The sequence below is a fragment of the Phasianus colchicus genome, chromosome 3 (assembly GCF_987193195.1).
Source record: "Phasianus colchicus chromosome 3, bPhaCol1.hap1.1, whole genome shotgun sequence".
NCBI classification, from domain to species: domain Eukaryota; kingdom Metazoa; phylum Chordata; class Aves; order Galliformes; family Phasianidae; genus Phasianus; species Phasianus colchicus.
The window spans coordinates 55,176,031-55,198,873 of NC_143438.1; the positions used below are offsets into that span (position 1 = coordinate 55,176,031).

The 22,843-nt window shown below is 35.8% G+C and overlaps 1 long non-coding RNA gene across 3 annotated transcripts; it reads left to right on the top strand.

Annotated features, from left to right (window-relative positions):
- The first annotated feature begins 1,710 nt into the window (after positions 1-1,710).
- LOC149918590 (uncharacterized) lies at positions 1,711-22,678 on the top strand. Of its 3 annotated transcripts, XR_016465586.1 has the most exons (6): positions 1,718-1,754; positions 8,375-8,616; positions 17,136-17,245; positions 18,157-18,303; positions 19,023-19,133; positions 22,515-22,678. It is a non-coding gene; the product is annotated as an uncharacterized LOC149918590 (long non-coding RNA). The 3 variants fall into 3 exon arrangements; XR_016465588.1 differs by lacking the exon at positions 8,375-8,616 and having other exon boundaries at positions 1,711-1,754; XR_016465587.1 differs by lacking the exon at positions 18,157-18,303.
- Positions 22,679-22,843: the final 165 nt, after the last annotated feature.

The window sequence follows — 22,843 nt, forward strand, 5'->3', positions numbered from 1 at the left end:
GCAAATAGCTGTACACAAAATAGGTCCTTCCAATATCAGAGATAAATGAATTGAAATGTTGGGAAATACTTTTTAATTCATTCCTATTTACTCATGGTTATGAGAGGTTATTTATTTATCTGCTTGTTTATTTATTTATTTGTAAAAGGTAACAAAAGAGCTGTATTGGTTATTTAGACTAAAATTGATGTAATCTTAAACATTCAAATCGGTCAGCAAAAGGACATGAAAAGAATGACTGGGTAGAGTATAATGCTGAAGAAAAATAAACCAGATTATGAGTGCAGTAATAGAAGGTAAAAAAGTTTCAGTGTTTCCTACACTGAGAGTACATGAAAAATATAAGGATATAAGAAATGCATATATGAGAAGGCAAAAACTACAACAGCAAAATGAAAAATCCCACTGATCCAAACAAACAAACAAAACCAAAAACAAGTATCAGTTGATACTTAAAGATTACAATTACACTTGAAAGATTACATAGCATTTTTTCTTTTCCATAATTTTGATATTTAGAGTAATAAAAAATTAAAAATATCAGTTTACTTGCCACTAGAAGTTGAAGACAGGCTTATGAGTAGTTTCATAACATTCTATCATGATAAAGTGTTTGTTAATGGCTCCCAAATATATAAACTCTTCTCTGTTTTTACATAAATATAAGACTTTGAACATCTCAGATATATTGCTGGAACAACTAGCCTGCATATGTCCCATGATCTGGTTTGGAGAAGAACCATATCAGCATCCCTCTACTTTTTTTAATTAAATTTCAATCTCTCTCAGGCAAAATTAAAAAAAAAAAAAATTAAGGACGGCATGTTCTACATATAATATTTTAGTCCCTGCAAGTCTGGTGACCACTTTTTTATGCCTTTAATGAACAAAGACATGAAATCATATATACAGGAATGAAATTGTTTCTGTGAATCTACTTTGCTCACCAAGACTTCAGGAGAAGTTTATATAAATGCATCCATGTATATGAACACATCTGTCTATGGAGGTTGTAAACTTTCCCCTCTTTTGTTTAAAATACATAAGCATTTCTAGTGAACTTCAGCACTACTAGGGAAGAAGTTTGTATGAACCAAACAGCATCTCATGCATAATCTTTTTCCTACACAGCTTTCAGCACAGCTGCTGATATGACATTTCATAATGTCATAGGAGTCAACCGTTCTTTTTAAAAAATGATAATCAAGATGACTTCTAACGTCAGCTCCTTGTGTAAATTCATCCATTTACATTATTTCCATCTGCTGTTATTATCCATTTTCCATTTTAAGGCAATACGGTGATATTTCTCCATCACATTGCAAAAGCAATAGTAAAGTGATTGCCATGTAGTTTAATTTTGACTTGCCACTGCTCATCTTGCATTTTTTACACAAATCAAAGTTTCTGCTAGACTCAGAAGAAGTTTGAATGCATGAAGAATGAAAATTAGATCTTTTTTCTGTGTTCAATGAGTGAAGCTTGACCACAGAATAACAGGTACTGGATGCACTCTCCTCGTTAGCAACTTGTTTGCAGGTTGTAGGGGACCTGTTAGGTCACAGCTTGAACTGATGACTGAGTGGCTGTTGAACGGCTGTGGCTGGCTCCTGTGCTCCCCATGTGACCACCAGAAGGGGTGGGCCCAAGGTGGAGCCACCTTGGGCTTATATAAGGGCCAGCCACTAAAAAAAGGTCTAGATGGTTTCCTGAGGAGGGGTGTTTTATGGCTGGAGAGTTCCTTTGCTAGTTGGGTGAGTCTGTGTCTTCTTTTTGTATATGGTTACTGGTCTACTTGTGGATACTTTGCCTCGTACTGCCAAGAACCTGTCAGAAATGATTTTGCTTCTATATGAATAGAGAACAGGTTTACAATAATTTTGTGTGGCTGTCTGAATTTTTTGTATTAGGGCACGCTGTACATCATGTAGCTGTAGAATAGCTCATCTTGGAAAGAACATCAAGGATCATGTAGTTCCAACCCTCTTCCTGTGGATGTGATTGCTATCTATCAAATCAAGCTGCTTAGGATTTCATCTAACCTGGTCTTCAATGCTTCTAGGGATGGGGCACCCAAAACTTGTTTAGGAAACTGATCATCCAAATGAACAAAATAGTGAGTAATCATTTCATATGTTATGCATATTGCATAAAAACGGCAACAGGAATTATTTAGAGATTCCTCCTAGGGCAAGTCTCTCATACATACCTGAAAAAAGAGAGTAAGTAGATTTTCTATACATTTATCATGTTTATATCAATAATTAAAAGAATAAAAAATATCTTGGGCATCGTAAAGAACCATATGTATAATTAAAAACTCTCTGAGATCAGGGAATGTCCTGTAATATTTTTAGTTAGCCTATATCTTATCTATATCTATATCCCATCTATAGGAAGGGCTGTAAGGAGGATCCGGGGAACTACAGGCCTGTCAGCCTGACCTTGGTACTGGGGGAAGTTATGGAGCAAATCATCTTGGGTGAGATCGCACGGCATGTGTATAGTGTCCAGGGGATCAGGCCCAGCCAGCATGGGTTCATGAAAGGCAGGTCATGCTTGACACACCTCATCTCCTTCTATGACTGGGTGACCAGACCGGTAGACGAGGGAAAGGCTGTTGATGTAGTCTACCTAGACTTCAGCAAAGCCTTTGACATGGTCTCTCACAGTATTCTCCTGGGGAAACTGGCTGCCTATGGCCTGGATAGGTATACCCTTCTTTGGGTAAGGAACTGGTGAGAGGGCTGTGCCCAATGGGCAGTGATTAATGGAGTCAAGTCCAGGTGGCAACCTGGTTCAAATGGTGTCTCCCAGCGGTTGGTACTGGGGCACATCTTGTTTAATATCTTTACTGATGACCTAGATGAAGGGATTGAGTGTACGCTCAGTAAGTTTGCAGATGACACCAAGTTGGGAGGTGGTGTTGATTTGCTTGAGGGTAGGGAGGCCCTTCAGAGGGGTCTAGAAAACTGGATTGCTGGGCTGAGGTGAATGGGATGAGGTTCAACAAGGCCAAGTGTTGGGTCCTGCACTTTGGCCACAACAACCCCTTGCAATATTATAGGCTTGGGGATGAGTAGGTGGATGATTATGAAGAGGAAAGGAATCTGGGGGTGTTGGTTGATGCTTGGTTGAACATGAGCCAGGAGTGTGCCCAGGTGGCCAAGAAGCCAATGGCATCCTGGCCTGCATTAGAAATAGTGTGGCCAGCAGGAACAGGGAGGTAATCATCCCCCTGTACTCGGCACTGGTGAGGCCGCACCTCAAGTACTGCGTTCAGTTTTGGGCCCCTCACTGCAAGAAAGACATTAAGGTCCTGGAGCATGTCCAGAGAAGGGCAATGAAACTGGTGAGGGATCTGGAGCACAAATCTTATGAGGAGCGGCTGAGGGAGGTGTGATTGTTTAGTCTGGAGAAGAGGAGGCTTAGGGGAGACCTCATTGTACTCTACAACTTCCTGAAGGGAGGTTGTGATGAGGAGGGGTTTGGCCTCTTCTCCCAGGCAATAAAAAGAACCCAAGGAAATGGCCGCAAATTGTACCAGAGGAGGTTTAGGTTGGACACAAGGAAAAACATTTTCTCTCAGAGAGTGGTCAGGCACTGGAATGGCCTGCCAAGAGAGGTGGTGGAGTCGCCGTCCCTGGCAGTGTTCAAGAGGCTCCTGGATGAGGAGCTACGAGATATGGTTTAGTTTGTGGTAGCAATGATAATGAGAAAATGGTTGGACTAGATGATCTTACAGGTCATTTCCAACCTTGTGATTCTATGATATTCCAGTACTAACATAAAGTGGAAAAAATAACAAATGTAGGATTGTAATTGGAATATATGATTGGAGTAACTGTATGAAAATAAAGGAACAAGACGTACTATCAAATTATCAGTTTAAACTATCTGGTACGATGAATATTTTACAACAAAAAGGTATTATTAGGAGGAAAATTAAGAAAACTATGTGGGAAAGACAAAAAGGACAAGAAACGGTAGAAATAGAGCAATTCATAGAGTCAGAACATTGGTTAAATAGTGCCTGAAAAATCATCCAGTTTCAACTCTGTGCTATGGGTATGCTTGTCACCCACTAAATCAGGCACTATATCAGGCTGCCTCGGAGCCTATCCAGTCTGGTCTGATTATCTCCAGGGATGGGGCATCCACAATTTCTCTGGGCAATCTGTTCTAGTGCCTTACCACCCTCTGAGTAAGGCATTTCTTCCAAACATTTAACTTAGGTCTCCTGTCTTCTAGTTTAAAGCCATCCCCCATTGTCCTATTAATATTGGACCGTGTAAAAAGTTGGTCCCCCTCCTGCTTGTAAGCTCCCTTGAAGTTCTGTATGGCAGAAATGACATCTCCCTGGAGCCTTCTCTGCTCCAAGCTGAACAAACCCGACTCTCTCTACTGTTCATTATAAGATCAGCGATCACTTTTGTGGCCTTCCTCTGGACATGCACCAACAGCTGTGTCTTTATTGTGTTAAGGGCCCTAAGCTTGGACAAGGTAGTGCTTTGCAAAGGCAGAGCAGAGGGAGACAGTTGCCTCTCTTTCCCTGCTGGCCACTGCTGTTTGATGCGGCCTTGCATACTGTTGGCCTTCCAGGCTAAGAGACTACACTGCTGTCTCATGTCCAGCTCTTCATCCATCAGGATCACCAAGTCCTTCTCTACAGTGCTGCTCGCAAGGAGTTCTCCCAGTCTGTGGACATATTTTGGATCACCCTGATACAAACGTAACACCTTGTACTTCACCTTGTTGAACCTCATTAGATTTACATCTACTTCTCAAGCCTCTCCAGATCCTTTTGGATGGTATACTTTCCTTCTGTTGTGAGAACTGCACAACTCATTTTGGTGTTGTCTGCAAACTTACTGAGGATATACATGATCCCATTGCCTATGTTATTGATAAAGATGTTTAAGAGTACCATTCACACAACTAATTCCTGCAGTGAAAAGTGCACCTTGAAAAAAAGCTCTAGTATTCATTCATGTAAATTGGTTTTACTTCTCCATATGTCACAATCCTTCTATATTTTAATACATCTGTCCTCACAACCAAGTCACTATTAAACCTTCTGGAGATGGAGGAAACTATTTTGTGATTAAATGTATGGTCCATTTCCATGAAGACAATGTCTCTGTAGCTTTTTGCTCCCAAGAGAAATCCATTTTAGAAAGAACTAGTCAACATTATTTGTCCTTGGAGTTAATTCTTACATAAGGGAAAAGTCTGAGAGTTGTTTAGTCTGGAGAATGGCAGGCTCAGGGAGATCTCGTCCATGTTTATATATACCTGACTGATGGCTGCAAGCAAGATGGAGCTAGGCTCTTCTAAGTGGTGCCCAGGACAAGAGGCAATAGGCACAAACAGAATGTAAGCATCAGGAGGTACCTCCTTACTATGATGGTGACAACATACTGAAACAGATTGCCTGGAGAGATTGTGAAGTCCCCTGGGAGATCTTCAAAACTGCCTAGATGTGGTCCTGGGCAATCTGCTCTGGGTGGCCCCATCTGAGCAATTGTTGGACAAGATAAGTCCAGAGGTGTCCTTGAACCTTGATGACTCAGTGACTGATTTTGTGACTCAGCAAGTTGAATATTTTTGGCAACTAACAGAAGAGTCATATGTCATGTAATGTGACAAGAAACCCCTACAGTTTTCAATGTTTTTGAAGAGGTTTTGGGAGAAAAGAAAGTCGATGAAAGAAGATTCCATTTCAGATTCCAACACAGGCAACACAGAGGCACAGGAGAAAGTGCTGAATTCATTATATAGTTCTGTATGACATTACTAGATCATGCTATTCAGCCATAAGTTCTTTTGCTAATCTTTGTATTAAAACTGAAAATGCATACAGTTTGATGAATATCCCCTAAATCAATAAATTTTCTGTAGGGAATATGCTTGAAAACAATGTATTTCATTAAACCAATTTCCATAATTCTGCTTTTAAAATGAAAATACCGTAACATCTTCTGAAAGTATGGAAACTGTAATGAGTAACTGGGAAGGGTGGGGGGAGAAATTCCTCTCTTAGGAATGTAGATACAAATATTTACAGTGCAGCATGCTAGCCTAAACAAAATCTCTTAACTCCTGCGGGCCTCAGTATTTACAATATTGAATTTGCAATTTTTATCAATACATTATCACCTGACAGACTTTAGTATATAAAAAGAGGGACTCACTGATCTCTGCAAAATGCTTTTTTTTTTTTTTTAAATGAGAATATGAAGATCTTGGTGCCCTTTGGCTCTGTAAGGTGCCAAAATCCAAAGTTCAGATGCTCAGATCTACTTTAAACTCCTGCACAGTTTTTGCACTTATTTCTTACAGTATGCTATTGGTAGTCAGCCATTGCTCTGCATTTCCTTGTGTAAGAGAGAGACAGGGCAGGAGAGAGTATTAAATGCACTGTCCACAAAGGCGACAAAAGCAAGAGGGAACGGAGAGAGGGGTGCTCAAATTAGTATTTCAGAACATGGAATACTACTGAGAGTGTGTTAGAGAATCAGTATATAATACTGAATACAATAATGTCTAAGATAACATGATGCAATGACAAGTGGTGAAGGACAAGAACATCTAGCCAAAATGTTTTTAACTTAGATATATAAGAAAGAAAAATACAAGAAAGATACCATCGCTAGAGTGCAGACAGATTTGTATTATTTGAGAAGTATCAGGACATAGAAAGAAAAGCTGTACTGTAAATATGATATACAGATGAATAGAGTACATTATAGTGGAGAAGTCAAAGTAAGAGCTGATCACAGTTCAAATTTTAGGAAGATTTAGGAGAGAGTTCAGTATGCAATTGCTGCCCATAAATACAGGAGGAAGGAAAGGACCTACTGAAGAACTAATGTGAGATGGAAAAAGCAGTAGGCATTAACTGGCCACAGAAAGATTATGTAAAAATCTGGAAAATGATAAATACATGAGAATTTTTTTTTTTTTTACAAACTGATGAGATTTCATATGAAATTCCAATTTGTAATAGTGAGAATACTTGTTTCAGAAGTACCTTTTAAAGTCAGTCTCCACATTTTGACTCACAAAAATGGGATGAAATGTCACAAACTGACTTGTTATGCTCAGGTTATGTGTTTCCTGTTACCTTAAGTATCTATTACAGCAGCAATAGTCTCAAAAAGGTCTAAAGCTCTAAAAAAAGTCACTTTTTAATCAAGTAGACTGCCTGGAGAGGCAGGAAAAAGGTTGTGAGGAGGTGCTGTCAAGTTAGTGCAAGTACAAAATAGCTAAGATGTTAGGCATATTTGTGTTACAGGCATACTCTTAATAAAGAGCATCTTATTTTTTCCAGAGAAGCACCCTTAAATCTTAAAATCCAGAATGTGAATTTTTTATTCTTTATTATATATAACAACTCCATGCTGCTATCAATTAACTGAACTATTATACAAGCAGGGACGATTAATATAGTGATTATTGCTCCTGTCTAAGCCAATAAAGCTTGGAGTTTAAGGGAAAGTTAAAGGATTTAGAAAGAAAAGGTTGAAATATTTATAAATGAATGTATATGTAAAGATAGATTGTAACAGATGCTATTTTTCTTTGATATGTCTAGAAGATAAACCAGAAACTAGATTTACTGCCCCTATATAGAGATTTACTTGGTTAGTGGAGAACTAACGTGAGTGGAAACTACATGAGCCTAGGCTAAGGCCTACGTGCTGTAGTGTGTATTATACTGACAATGGTCAGTCACAGTCCTTGACAGAGTCAGCAAGAGTAGGGAGATGCGTAAGCACAGGAAGAGCTGCATTAGCAGAAGAGCAAAAAGTTGCACTTCAGGGTGAGGTAAGAAGCTGCTTATTGCCAGTGAATCAGAGTAGAAACTTAGGTGCGTAATTGCCTTGTGCCATCCACATACTAACCAGTCGATTATGGAGGTGTTATGTGTGATTCATGCCTGCATCTAATCAGAAGTACACTTTGTATTATTTAAGAGTTGTATTTTTTCAATGAACTGTCTCTGTTATCACTTTCATAAAATGCCAGAGTCTGTTCTTTTTCTCCTGACACCCCTAATTCCCATAACTTCTGCTGAAAAAGAGTTTATCTTGAAGCAGTAAATTGATAAAGAGACATTGTACTAAATTATGAAGGAATCAGGACTTAATTTGATTTTACCCACAACTGTTATTCTCCCACTGCTATTCTAAGACAATATTAGAATTTTGAGATTGTCCGAATGTCTAAAATTTTTTTTTGGATCTGCTAGCAGAAGAACTTTAAGGTGGATTTTCTGTTTCCTTTCCATATGCAATCACTATACTGGCTCACATGAAAAGAGGCATGGTAGTATAGCAAGAATTTCTTCAATATTTTTTTTTTTTTACAGATGCTTCCAAATGACATGTCTCACTGAAGAGATACTAAGCAAAGGAAAATATTTCGTTCAAATCAAAACAGCAGTTCACTTTTTTTTGGCTTTAATGAAAATATTTTAAATGCTTTTTCAAATCACTTAGTAATTGATTTTGTTAAAAGAAACCAAGAGAAATTAAGAAAAGATTCTTCAAAATATCTGTTTCAAGATTAATTTTTAAGGATTGTGTGACTATACCATTGTAAATATCACAGGTAAGGCAATTTAAGGGTTTCCTGTTCTGAATTATCACTAATAAAGGAAGCTAACTGTTGAATTAATAATCAAGGAAGAAAAGACAAGTAGTGAGGGATAATGAAATATCTTCCGATCATATTTTAAATTTTATGTAGCAGTTAGAAATTGAAATCTCCCTGTTTTTTTTTCCTTTTTAAAAAACTAAAAATATGCCAAATACTTTCTTGGAGACAGTCTGTTTTGTCTCGCTCCATTACTCAATTCTGTGCTCAGTGCTCAGCTTCTCCTACTGTGCTACTAATTGCCCAAGGTGTAGACAGCCTTATACAGAAATAAATTAGTTTGACTCATTTTTCCACTCAGTTTTGTTTCTCTTCTTTGCTGCTATAAGATGGGGCTAGAAAGATCGTTTTACTTTCTAATAGTTCATTTCCAACAATAAGTTATTAGTCATATTTCATGGTTATACTACACAGGAAATTAAATTTCAGGAGGATATATTAGTGGATAGTACAGATATTTAAGTTAAATTTGTGAGCAGTTGATAGTCAATAAGATTGCACAGTGTTTAGAAACAATTCATAAAAATGTGATACTTAAGCAAAATTCTTTCATCCTATTTTAATTTTTTTCTAAAAATTAAAAAGTCTGAGTTAGATTTTTTTTGGACATTGATACATTTTAAGGATGTCTGCTCTTTCCTATTTATTAGGTTTGAGCTCCTCACAATTAAGAGGAGTGACATTAAGAATTTCAAGTATCCTCACTCATTCCTTTCTTGTTGCATTGTTTCTCTTGAAATTGAAAAAGTACTCATAAGAATGTCTGTTTGCATAGACACCATGTATTGGAGGAGAGAACACAAGATTTCAAATTTTACTTTCTATAATAAACTTTAACAAACTGTATATGAAAATACTATAGAAGTTAGTAACTGCAAACCATCTCAAATAGGTAACTTGACTTTTAATTTTTTTAACTTTAAATTTTTTAAAAAATCTTCTTAAGTACAGTGTTGACTGTAACAATGCATATGCACTTACTCTGTATTATTATGATTGTGCCTCAATCATAGTGATTGAGGTTAGTGACCATAGTGACATTGTTCTCTGAATCACAACAGCATCACTCATTACTGTTAAAATAATTTGGTCTACGTGAAAATGTGCAAAAATAGTTTTTCCTTGTTGAATTGTCTTCACAGTGATTTCACAATGACCACTATTAATTCATTCCTAAAAAGTAAAAATAAACAACTCTGTACTCAATACTTAACAGAATGTTAGGCACTAATATAAATCAAAATGCTATAATTCAAATATAATTTAAATGATATCAATAGACTAGTATTGCTGTAGAGAGGATAAATAAGATTGAAGTTTTTCAAGAAACATTTCCATTTCAAATGTACTTAAAAGAAAAGGTTTGTAAAACAAAATCATAACAGTGAAGTGGATTATGGCCTTCACTTTAGAACTTCAGATAGTGTATTCCCTTAAATCAGGCCAGCATATGACTATCGTAATATGTGAAGAACCACAAGGAATCTTGAGCTGATTCTCAGAACCCTAAGTATGAACCTATTTTCAGCTGACTCTCCATGTATTTGAATTTAGTGCCAGCCTTTGAAAAGTTATGATATTGTAACTCTACTTTACACTCTTTCTCAAAAAAAGCACGATTGGTCTCAAAATCATGAAATAAATTAGTCTTTTGTAAACCTCTGCTTTTGCACAAATCAGGATTATATTCAAAGCTTTCATAGCTAAGAGTTTGCTGCTTTAATAATAATAAAATCTTTGCTGTTGTATGACTCCAAGGCTTCAATTTTAAGACAAACAAAACATAACAAGGTCTCTGGTAACTACCACAGCTGCATGTAACTAATTCTTGCTTTGCTGATCATGCTGAAGTAACAGCCTACTGCTAGGTAGAGAGTTATAACTGAGTTCAGTTTTTAGCCTGTTGTGAACAAATCTAGTTAAACCAGGTACAGGAGGACAGTGATAAGAAGCTAGCTGTTATTAGTTAATTGTGCAATGAAAACATTGGTTATTTCTTCTCCCTTCAAGATACTTTAAGTCTTAATTTTTTCCTTAAGCTATAGATTCAAGTTAAGTGTAGAAATGAACTTCTCTGCTCTTACACCATTTTATCCTTCACTATCCTCAAACCCAAAACTTTGTCACAGGATGTGAAAACATTCATTCTATGATTTTCATTTGTTGTTAGTAAAGCTGTTCTAAGTAATATGTACTTTCTCTTCTGAAAGTAATTCAAGGAGTTTGGTCCTGGAGAAAAGTGCATATACTAGAGGTCTTCCAGCAGCTTGGCTCTACAGATGCAGTATTCTATTAGTTATGGGAAGGCAGCGCAAACATCTATGGGGGCTGATCCAAAAATAATGCCTTATATTTTATTATCTGGGCAATACAACATCAGAAGGTGATGTTGGTAGTATGGTGGTAGAGATTGAACCTTCTCGCCAATATTCTATTACATTTTGTTGCTGTATGACAGATGGCAGCAGAGGGGCAGTCTGACAAAATAACATGGAATTGTATGTGAAGCAAAGGTGTGGAACTGAAATCCTCCATGAGGAAAAAACTGCATTCACTGACATTCTACAATGCTTGCTATATGTTTATGAGACCAAGCAGTGGGTGTGAGTGCAGTAAGATGGTGGATGATGATTTCAGCAGCAGCAGTGGTGGCATAAAAGACAAGCCATATTCTGAAAGGCTGTGTGCAGCTGTAACACTATGAAATGAAAAATGTCTTTATCATCTCATCCTTGTGAATTGGTGGATTACAACTAGGGATCTGTATAGAAAGCTAATATCAGCTTCAGTGCATCAGAAACGATGGTGGCAAGGCTTGGCTATCACAAAGTTTTTTCCAGGTGGGTCCTATGAATGCTCATATGAGATCAGAACACCATGTGCAATTCCTCATTGAAGACAAAGTTTAAGATACAGCTTGCAGTGGGAGAAGTGATGTGCACTCTTTTTTTGGCATAAGAAAGGTGTGATCCTTCTGGATTTCCTGGAACCCGGACAAACCATCACCTCTAATTGCTACATCATGACACTAAGCTAAAACACTAGAGTCAGCCCAGAGCCCAGTCTTTCTACTGCATTATGATGATGCCAGATCTCATACCAGTTTGAAAATTAGTGCTTTGTAGCTGAGAATTTGCTCTACAGTAGTATTGTACTCTATTTATTTGTTGTAGTTTCCATGGAAATATGTAGGATGCAGTATTTTCAGAGCAACCTGTGTCTGTTCTGCTGCACATTATACCATAGCGTTAAAAGTAACTTCATTCTTTAATTTCACTAAATTGTTGCTCAGTTCATTTCTAATTTTCTGCTATTTAGCATTATAAATGAATCTTCTTTTGACAGAAAAGTATTTTCAAGAACAAGATCTCTTATATACAATTTCTGAACAACGAACAGTTAAGAATCTGTTAATTTTGACCTAAGAAATATGAATCTCATGACTGTCTGCAGTTATTACAGGTAGCTTGACAAATGAGCGCTCTATTTTGCCTTACTTCAAATTTAGCTATTTATTTCATATTTACTGGCAATTAGGAAAAATCAAAGACCTGAAGCTGGGGTTTTATTTGATTATATTTTTCAAGCCTACTAAGTGTATATTTCTAAGATGGAAATTTTTCTGGAAATGTCTACTCAATATGCCTTCAGGAACATGTTTTAAATAAACATTCTTATACCTAATATTAATTAATATATGATAAAACATTTACAGAACAAGAAAGCAACCAAAACTGAGGCAGACTCACTAAAAGCAAATTCTTTGAGGTACACGTATTTGAGCAGACATATTGACAAGGATCTCAATGAACTATTTCCAACAAGGATAAAAACCGGAACAATTTACCCTAAATATAAGCAGCCTTCCACAGATTTCTGTCACTAAATATGAAATCTGATGTCACTGTGGTGAATAAGAGCCCTTATATTTGAAAAAGAGTTCTGCAAATTTATTAACTTTCTTGAGATATCTTTATTATCTGTTTTAACACATACATTGGTAATGTTGAGGGTATTACTGGATGTATAGGGCTATATATTTTCCCATGTGGAATCGGCAGGAGGATTGAAATCTTTTTACTTTCTCTCAGTAATAGATACTTAGGAAAATGCTGAAGTGAATCTTTTGACATACTGAAATCATATTTATGTTGCTCTTTATTCCAAAATAAAAAAATATATTTGACCCACTTGAAAACTTACAGGTTTAAGTTTGCCTTTGGCACTCCAAAATAATAAAGAAAGTTCTAAACCTATGTAGTGCTTTACAAATTTTGCATATTTAGTTTTTAACAGCGATTCATGTGGTATTTTCCAGAACTGCACTCTACAGTTGTTAGCGGGAAAAATGTGTTTTCCAGAATATTGCTTGAAAGGCAACTTATTTCTTTGCACGATCACGTCCTTACTATCAGAATTTCTGTTGCATGGAAGAAATTTCTGAAAAAGTGGCTAAATGTTGCTTTTAACTTTGCTTAAATTAAGCAAAAGAGGTATCAAGAATCTCACCAAATATTTGATCTTCAGTGAATTAGTTGATTCAAAATTGAATTGATCCAATCACACAACATTCAACAAGGCTATGTGCTAGGTCCTGCACTTGGTCCATAGCAACTCTGTGCAGCAGTATGGGTCTGGAGAAGAGTAGTTTGACAGCTGCCTGGCAGAAAAGGACCTGGGGGTGCTGGTTGACAGTCAGATGAAAATGAGGCAGTGGTGTACTCAGATGGCCAAGAAAGTGAATGGCTTCTAGCCTACATCAGAAATAGTGTGGCCTGCAAGATTAGGGAAGGGATTGTCCCCTTGTACATGGCAAGATTGCACTTTGAGTACTTGGTCAGATCTGGGCTATTCACTACAAGAAAGATGTTGAGTTTTTTCAAGTAGATGCTGAGAAGAGCAACAAAGCTGGTTGTAGAGACTAGTAAAAAAGACTTATGGAGAGTGGCTAAGTGAACTGGAGGTGTTAGCCTGGAAGAGCCTGAAGGGAGACCTCCTCACTCCCTACAAAGAGGTTGCAGTGAGGAGGGTATCAGTGTCTTTTCCCAGGTGATAAGTGACAGGATGTGAAGAAACATACTGATGTTGCTTGAGGGAAGGTTCAATCTGGATACCAGAAAGAATTTCTTCACAGAGAAGGTACTTGAGCATTAGAACAGACTACTTAGGGAAGTTGTGAGGTCCCTACCCCTGGAGATATTCAGGAGACATGAAGATGCAGCACTAAGGGACAGGATGTAGTGATGGGTCTTGGGTGATTGTCAGACCTGATGATTTTGAAGGTCTTTTCCAGTCTAGATGATTTCATGATTCTGAGGTTTTTCCTGGTCATGTTCTGTTTACCCAGAACTGAGTTTACTGGGTTGCAGATTAATGGTAATACAAGCCCTGGTACACTAGGACTGTTTTCCATTCAAGCCTATTTATCCTTGCAGAGGTTTAATGTTGAAAAATGTAGCACTGTGCTGGCTTTGTGCAGAGGAAAAAGGTCTGGCAGTGCACACCAGAGAAGCATTAACAATCTGCTATCTAGACTGGATCCAAGTAGAAACATATACCAAGACATGCCTTAATAATTGTACTAGCAGGCTTATATTTTCTATCCTTCCTTATCCAGTGTAACAGGACTTCGTGACTTCTAATATATGAATTATAATTTGTTTGTTTGGGTGTTGGGTTTTTTTTGGTCTTTATCCAGTTTATTTTCTCTGTATTGCCTGCAATACTATAGCCATCTGACAGCCCATCAGTACAAATTGACACAACATGTTGTCAGACCATACCTTAGGGAGCTGTTAATTATCATTATGAAATTACACTGTCTTTTCGCTCAGTTTTCCTGTTTTGTTTTATCTACAGATTCAAAGATATTTTTGTTTATGTTCTACAGAGGTGACTTCTTCTTGGAACTTAATTGTCAGTTCCAAATCATGTAAGGAAAGGAAGTACTTTTGGTTGAAGAGCTCATTGTGTAAATAAATTCCTTCTTAGGATAAATGCAATCAGTGTAATCCAAAGTGAAGATTCCTCTGTGTATATAATAAACCATAATTTGGAATCTTACCTTTTCTAAAACAAAGAATCAAACTTTACATAATGTCATAGCAACAGGATATTCTTTGAAACAGGTCCTTTGTGGTAAGCATACCTCAGCTATGTATGACACATCCAGTTTCATAGAGGAAAAAAAGAAAGTTACAATTTTTCAGGCCTCTGTTTTTGAGAACTGTTACTGAGTTCTGTTTCCTTCGGCTTCATCCTTCATCCAAAAGTCTCAGGTCTGCAACGTGACAACACAGAAATAGCAGTAAACTTAATCTTCACTGCTCACTGATGATATATAGGAAAAGGGATGTCAGTTAACTCATTTTTTTTCTGAGTATTTTAAAGGAATGATGGAGATGCTGTACGTATTTTTTTCAGTTGGATGACAACTTGAACTCCATTAAGGATTTTTAGACAAGGGAAAGTGCAGTTTCTTTTCAGCTCAATTATTTCGATAAGATCTTAATTGTTTAAAGACTAATAAATTCTTCTTATTCTCGAGAATAAAGTAAGATTAAAAAAGGAAAAATAAATTGAAGAATGTGAAGATCTGAACCCCTTTGATTCCTCTGTTACTCTTGCCTAGCATGCTAGGAAACTTCTCAAATTTAATTGAGAAATTTAATTTGTGAATTTAAGCATTCACAACATTACTATTTACTACCATAAAAGGAGGTAATAAGATGAGAATTATGAGATCACAATTAGGACAAACTAAGAAAAAAAAATCAGATTTCACAGAAAGGTTTTTAAAATTTCTAAAGATTTTCATTCTGTCTAGTAAAGAAAATCAGTGTCTTTTTAGTCTCTGCTTATGCACTTAGAGAATACATACACTCCACGTCGCCTTGTGGAGGAGAGTTGGCTTCCTGTCATTCTGCCTCACCCTACAGCGCTCTCAAGCAACAAAGCAACAAAGAAATGTTCCATGTTGTTTCTCTCTCCTTTGCCTTCAGCCTCCCAAGGTCCAAGCTATCATTTCTCTTTCTTTCACCAAAAACTCCTTCACACTCTTAAAACGAGAGAATGAAAGAAAAAAAAAATCATATCTTATTCAAATGAACACATTTTCACTGTTTTCATTTTGTTAAATTATATATGAACATATTTATATTAAACTACAAATAAACTACTGCTTATTTGAAAGCTTCAAATTAGTGTTAGTACTTTCTAAACCAATAATTTAACTAATAGAAAAATAACTTATTTTTATCTCCTATCTCTATACGCATAAGTCACACTATGTAGCCTTGTGAAAATAAGCTGTGCCTCTGCCACTCTAATATCTGTGCTTGAATTTCATAGCTGGTCTGATTAGAAGGTCATAAGAGAGGACTATGAGCACCTAATACAAAAAGGAATCACCTTGAGCTATAGTTTGTATCTCTACTCGGGTCTTGTCATAAGAAAACTGTAAAAAATGGTTTCTGTGAACATACAGGGAGGAAGTACAGAACATCTCATCTATCCCTTTACTTGTACTGCTGTATATGACTTTCATGGCATAAGAGTAAATCAGATGTAATCGGAATGGAGCCCAAAGCTTTCCCTTTGTATTTTGACTTCACCAAGTTAGAAAAACATTTTCCCATTATACCTTAATCCTTTCTGCAAGCTTGAACAAGTTAAATTCATTACAGAGGATGACTGATTAGATTCATCAGAGATTTCTAAAGTGGTTTTGTTTGTTTGTTTTTGTTGAATACATGCTGTGTATTGAAAATATTGAAAATACTACCAGAATTCCAAATCACCTCTTAATAATTATTTTTATTATTTATGAGATTAACTAATTACATGAACAAGAACAAAATTCACCACTAAAACTCAGATAATTTCTTTTGTCTTTAATTATCAAGCACCTACCAGCTATATCCCTATTAATTTTAAAAAAGATAATGTTGTTATTATGTGTAATATTGTATTAAGTGTGTAATTATGGCATTTTAGAAGAAAGTTCATTTTTGTCTCCAGTTTAATGAAGTAATGGTGGCTTAAAAAATTAAATCAGAACAACTCTTTCTCTCAGCTTTTATTTCTCTTTTTTAAAGAGGTAGAAAATTCCTCCAAGCTGGTTGGATCTATTGTCTTTTTTCCAATATTTATTCTACTTTATAAAGTTTTCTTTTTGTAGTTTCGAGTGAGAATATCTTATTTCCTTCTATCCAAACATGGACTCTTATTCTTCAATAGAATGAATGTTAGAAGTTGTTCCTATCTCCAAATATTAAATAAAGCTGGAGAAAATTAATAGATACACTGTGCAGTCTTTGAAGGAGAGGATCAACTTCATCTAGGCCAGGCAAGAAGAAACTAATTCTACAGACCGAGTTGCGGTTCCAATAAAGATTAGAAAGAATTTTAAATTTAATATCATCCAATGTACCTGTTGAAACCATATTACTATAAAGAAATTTCTGCATTTGTAGGGTCGAAGTGAAGATCCTTTCTATTCTGCTCCTTACAGTAATCATATAGAAGGGGAAATCCAAACACTTGCTCTCTGCTGAAAGGATTGTTAATACAATAGACACAGAAGGTAAGATTCATAGGGTAATAAACAAACAAAGCAAGCAAGTCTAAACAGAACTACAAAGTCCTGTATTAATAAATACAGTAATAATAATAATAGTAATAATAATCATAATATTAATAATGGTAACTATCTCATTTAGTCTCCTTTTTATTTCTTTTTCCTTTCTCAGTCAGATTCGCAAATGCAGATTTAGGTATCAAACTCATATTTTTTGCTTTCGAGACTATGTAATGACAGGTATAAAATAGCAATCTGATTTATTTTATTTCATTTTATTTTTGTCCTAAAATGCAAGTAAGTCAACATTTTTAATGCAACTAAAACTGATATTCATTCTGTCCAAGGCTCATGCCTGAATCATAGATATTTTCTTTGAAGAGAAGGGGAAAAGTTAGTTTAGTATTTTTAAGCTAGTGATATTATCCAAGAATTTCAAAGCCCACCCTCTGGCCAAGTGCAAACCAGTATTTGAAAAGAGTAGGACAGTATTCTGATGTACGATACTAGGATGAGATTTTCAGTTATATGGACATATGAAGACATTGTGTTCTCAAAAAAGAGAGAAAATATTATGACAGCATGGTATCTTTGTCCTATAGACCTACCTTTAAAAAAACTGCTTGGCTGCCATCCTTATACTTGGTTTTGGTTACATAACTGCCTGTTAGGATAACACATTTTCTCTACTAGAGAGAAGTGACAGAAAAGTTCTCCATGAAAAGTTTGATGATGAGACAATCAAGATTTTCTAGATTTTCTCTCAAAACAGAATTTGTCCTCATTCAAATCCCACTGAAAATTAGTTTTCCTATTTATTTCAATAAGATTTGCATCAGGTTTTAAGCAGTTGTTATGTCATAATATTTTCAACAGGATCTCTCCTTCACTTTTTTTTTTTGTCTCATCTTTCACAGGACTACTAAAACTTAAGAGTTTGAAGAGAAAATTTATCAGGAACTTACTACTAACACTCATCACTACAGACCATTTCCCCTTTTTTGCATTCAGCTTTACTTGATGAGTTCATCTCTATCAAACTGGGAGATTTCCTTCTTTTTCTGGTACACAGTAGCTTGAAATTTTAATGTTTATCAGTTGCAACAAAAGTTAACAGTATTTACTAAATTTGAAAAAGAAGTTATTCAAATGCAGATAAGTGTTAAGGAAAGTAAATATCAAAAGAGTGAATAAATCCAAATTAAATCATAGGTAGGGTCTTGCATAGTGTTTTGCAAATCTGTTTGAAAATCTGTATACTGAGACATGAAGGATTTTAAATACTATATGTATTGTACAGATCCCTTGAAAACCCAACATATTTAGCTATTATTAAGTGATCTTCATGTTGCTCTAGTTTTTTGGTTTTTTTTCTTTAATATTTTTCTTTTCTTTTCCTAGCATTACTGAAAAGCTCTTCATCGCTTGATTTTTTTTTTCAATTGCAGTACTAATTCTGACATCATGTTAGCTGCTGTAGAAAGACTGCAATGTAAATAAGACATTAAGACTCAAAGAAGAGACAGAGTAATATAAGCTCCTTATCTAACTGTCCAGTGATTGTGTAAAAGTCTTTGAGCAAGCTCTTAATACCTTCCTTTAAAATAACTGTATTAGAGAATTCAGTGAACTTTCTTTTACTCAAGGAATTTAACTATATGTCAGGTGAGCAATTTGAAAGCATTTTAGTTCAAGTTACTCTTTCAACAGTAGTACAATAACTGCAGTTAAATATCTATGAATTTTAAAAGTAAAAACCTTGCTGCTTTACCTTCTAATGTAGAAAATACTGCTGTTGAAGGTAGAGCATACCTCTGCCAGAAAGGAGGCTATTGCTTTGAAAGAAGATCATCTGGTACAAAGCTTCTGGGAATGTTTTAATTGAAAATATCTGGTAAGTGAAAAACCTGATGCATGAAATTTGCCTTGTGTTAGAGTTAGGTAGAAAAACAATTTGTACTTGTGAAACAAAGTCATCTCATACACGTGTTTACTTGTCATTAGAAAGCCTGAAATGATAATTCTGAAAGAAAGCTTCTAGGGAGCATACACAAACAAAATTTTGGACGTGTTTTTAGCCAATATCAGCTGACCAGCCCTTATCTAGTCTGCTCTGCTTCCCTCAAAGGCAGGTTCACAAATGCCCAGATAATAGGTATAGGAAAAAATTATTACTGGCTTGACTATAACTTGTTCTAATTCTTCTATTTGTCAAAGGCTATCCAAACACTTACATGCACTGTACACGGGGGATATTTTCAAACATTTATTCAAACTGGGAAATGTCAGTATACATATATATATATATATATATGCATACATATAATTGTCAATTGAAGAAAGACTGCAAGGAGCCCACATGACCTAAGGAATATGCTTGTTGTGCCTAGATATTACCTGAAACTCAGCCAAGCATGAATTTAAATTCTACAAAAAGGAAAAGTATCTGAGAAGCACAACAAAGTATACTCCATCAAAGTTTTTCATTTTATGACATTTTCCATAGAGTATTTTCTATCTCAAATGTGGGGAACTTGGCTGATTAAGCTTGATCTTATTAAGTTTCATCTTTGTTCCATCTCACTGTATACCTCAAGTTGTTATGCTTTATTGTGTTGTGATTGAAAGTTAGACAAGCTCTAAGGATTGCATTCTCAAATACTGGGCTATAAACAGGCTGCAAAATTAAATCTTAGCTGTAGAAATAGTCTTGAAAGAGAGAGAGGGTAATATATTATCTGCATGTGTTTGAAGAGGATGATGCTAGCCTGCATATATTTCTGGGGAAAGCATTTATGAAAACAGGGCGATTGTATCAGTTCTGTTGTTTTCTGTGTGCCAACTTTCTCTTTTTTAAAAACAAAAGTCAATTCTGGACTTTCGAAAACTAATGAGCACTGATTTCCTCCCACTCTTTCTGTTCCTTTCATCTATAAAAATTATATATATATATATATATATATTTTTCACTCAGCTCTTAAGGATACTTAATGACTGTACTTCTGGTAACGCTCTCTCTATGTCCATGAGCATGGACATGAGTGGCATGAAGACTTAAATCCATGCACTAAAATAAAATGACAGCTGTGCATTACTGGGAGTTGATGCAGTCATCACTCTATCAGACTAAAGTATTTGACAACCAATGTTTCCAGTTAGAGCCACAGAAATTACTCTCTGTTACTCCAGACCAATTCCAGGGCTTTCTTGAAGGCGCAGAAGATTCCTCAATTATCAAGAAATTTGACATAGCAAGGACTTAAAATTGAGATAGTGAAGACTTTCTCAGTCATAAACTGAGCAACTGCTATATGCCTGAGTCCCTCTAATAAACTGCCTCTGGTTAGGGTGGTATTTCAGTTAACTCCTCTCAAGGCTCTCCATGACACCACTATGTAATAACCACTGCAATAGATATTAACCTTCCCCCATACCTTTAAAATCATTTGGCCAAAACCTTGTATCTGAAACTCCCACTGATTATAATCAAAGACAGGGTGTTTGGGGAATTTTTCCTCTTGAAGAGTGACTCCAGTTTTGGGCATGCTGTTTTTTATGAGGCAAGATATTAAGAGAGTCTAAACATTGATTCACTTACTATTTTCTTGTATCTATCATACAAACAAAAATTAATCAGGCCTCCATATTAAAAGATACAGAATACAGGCTTTGTGCTTTACCTTTCAAAATTAATAAAATCTGTAATTAAGTATTTCCAAATAAGTTTTGAAATGGCTAAAGCTTAAGCAAATGTACAAGTCAAAATCTCTGGAGACAGCAGTTTACCCTCTTTCATTAAGTAACGGAATCTCTTAGTGTACAGGCTCTTTAGCCGTATATTTTCTGTGTAATAGACTAGGAACTTGACTCTGGACAAGAAAAAATAGTATATTTCCACTTCATTGTGTACAAAATTAGGTGCCTAAATGGACTTCTTAAAATTTTTTATGGAGATGGTACATTCATAGCTAAAATATATATTTTTCTATTTGGACAGCTCTGAAGTTGTTCAAAGGAATAAATTGCTTTTCATTGCACTCACAATTCAGGTTTCACATTGGAAATTACATCAAAAGATTTGTGATTTATGCAGATTCCAAATTCTTCTGCTAGTACAGCTAACATAAAAGCAGAAGATAATGCTGATTTCTAGTAACATTCAGATTTAAGCGAGCTTCCTCTGATTTATCATTGACTCAGTAAATATCACAGCTCTAGCACTCCATTTTCTTGTTATAAGAACCAAAGCAGAAAATCCAAAATGCAATATTTATTTCCTGTTTGCTGTCATTGCATTGCTTCCTCTAAGCTAAGATGAACATAAAAACTTCCCGTGCCAAAAAAAAGTAAACTGATTTGTTTCAGTTATACCACAGCTCCTCTCCAGTCTCAGATCATTGCATCCTCAATTACAGTGATCATGAGAAACAATAATTTTAGCTGGAAAGTATGAAGGTAATAGTATTTTCTTGCATTACTACCTTTATATCTCAGTCATAGTGCTGGAGCTTGCAATAGTCTTCCTAATTTACATGAAAGCAAAGAATTATATTATTTCATGTGAAATGAAATTTCAATTAGTAACATTTACAAAGTAAAATGATGCAAAGATTTTCTTTACTTTAACACACACCTTTTTACCATAAATATTTTGGTTGCAGGAGGGAAAAGCACAGTCTGCTTTCTCAAAGTGATATCTGACATGGAACCCTTTCATTTTAAATGCAAATATCAAACTGTCTCTTGATGTAAAAATTCAGTCTAGAATGATTACTGTGTCTGATTGGTATTAAGTTAATTTTCTTGATAACAGATAGCACAGTGCTGTGTTTTAGATTTTTAACGAGTGATGACAGCACATTGATATTTTATCTGGTGCTGAGCAGTGCTCACATCTCAGTACAGTTTCTAAATCCGCCTTGCAGTGAATAGACTGGGTGATGTGCAAGAGAGTGGGAGGGGACACAGCCAGGCAGATGACCCAAACTGACCAAAGAGATACTTCATGCAATACAATGACATGTACAGCAATAAAAAAAATGGAAAAGAAAGAGGTTAAAGGATTAGACTTTTTTTTCTTGGGAGCTGTCTAGGGATTTGTCTATGCATGGGAGGTGGTAAGTGATTACATCTGCATCAGTTGTTTTGTCTTGTTTTCTTTTTCTGTTCTTCCACTTCTTATTCACTTATTAAACAGTTTTTTATCTCAACCAACTTTTTTTTTTTTTTTTTTTTCTTGCTTTTAATCTTTCATATCTCTTCCCCTATCCCACAGGGGGTTGGAGGTAAGTGACCAAGCGACTGCATGGTCCTGATCTGACCACTGGGGTTAACCCACACACTACTGGACGTGTCTGACAGGAGAAACTTCTATCCATCTTCACCATATCCAGTACTTGTAAATTGAAAAGGTTGTATTACGTCTTTTTTTTAACTAAATAAAGGAGAAATTATTAGTAGTATTTCTTTATAGAATAAATAATAATGAAGAAATTTAACTTTATGCTTCTAGACTTTCAGAGAATGGCCAGAGCCAGGATCTGCTTTGGCAACTGATCTTCTCTATCTTCATCAGGAAACAAATGTGCAAACTTTGCAGCTTCT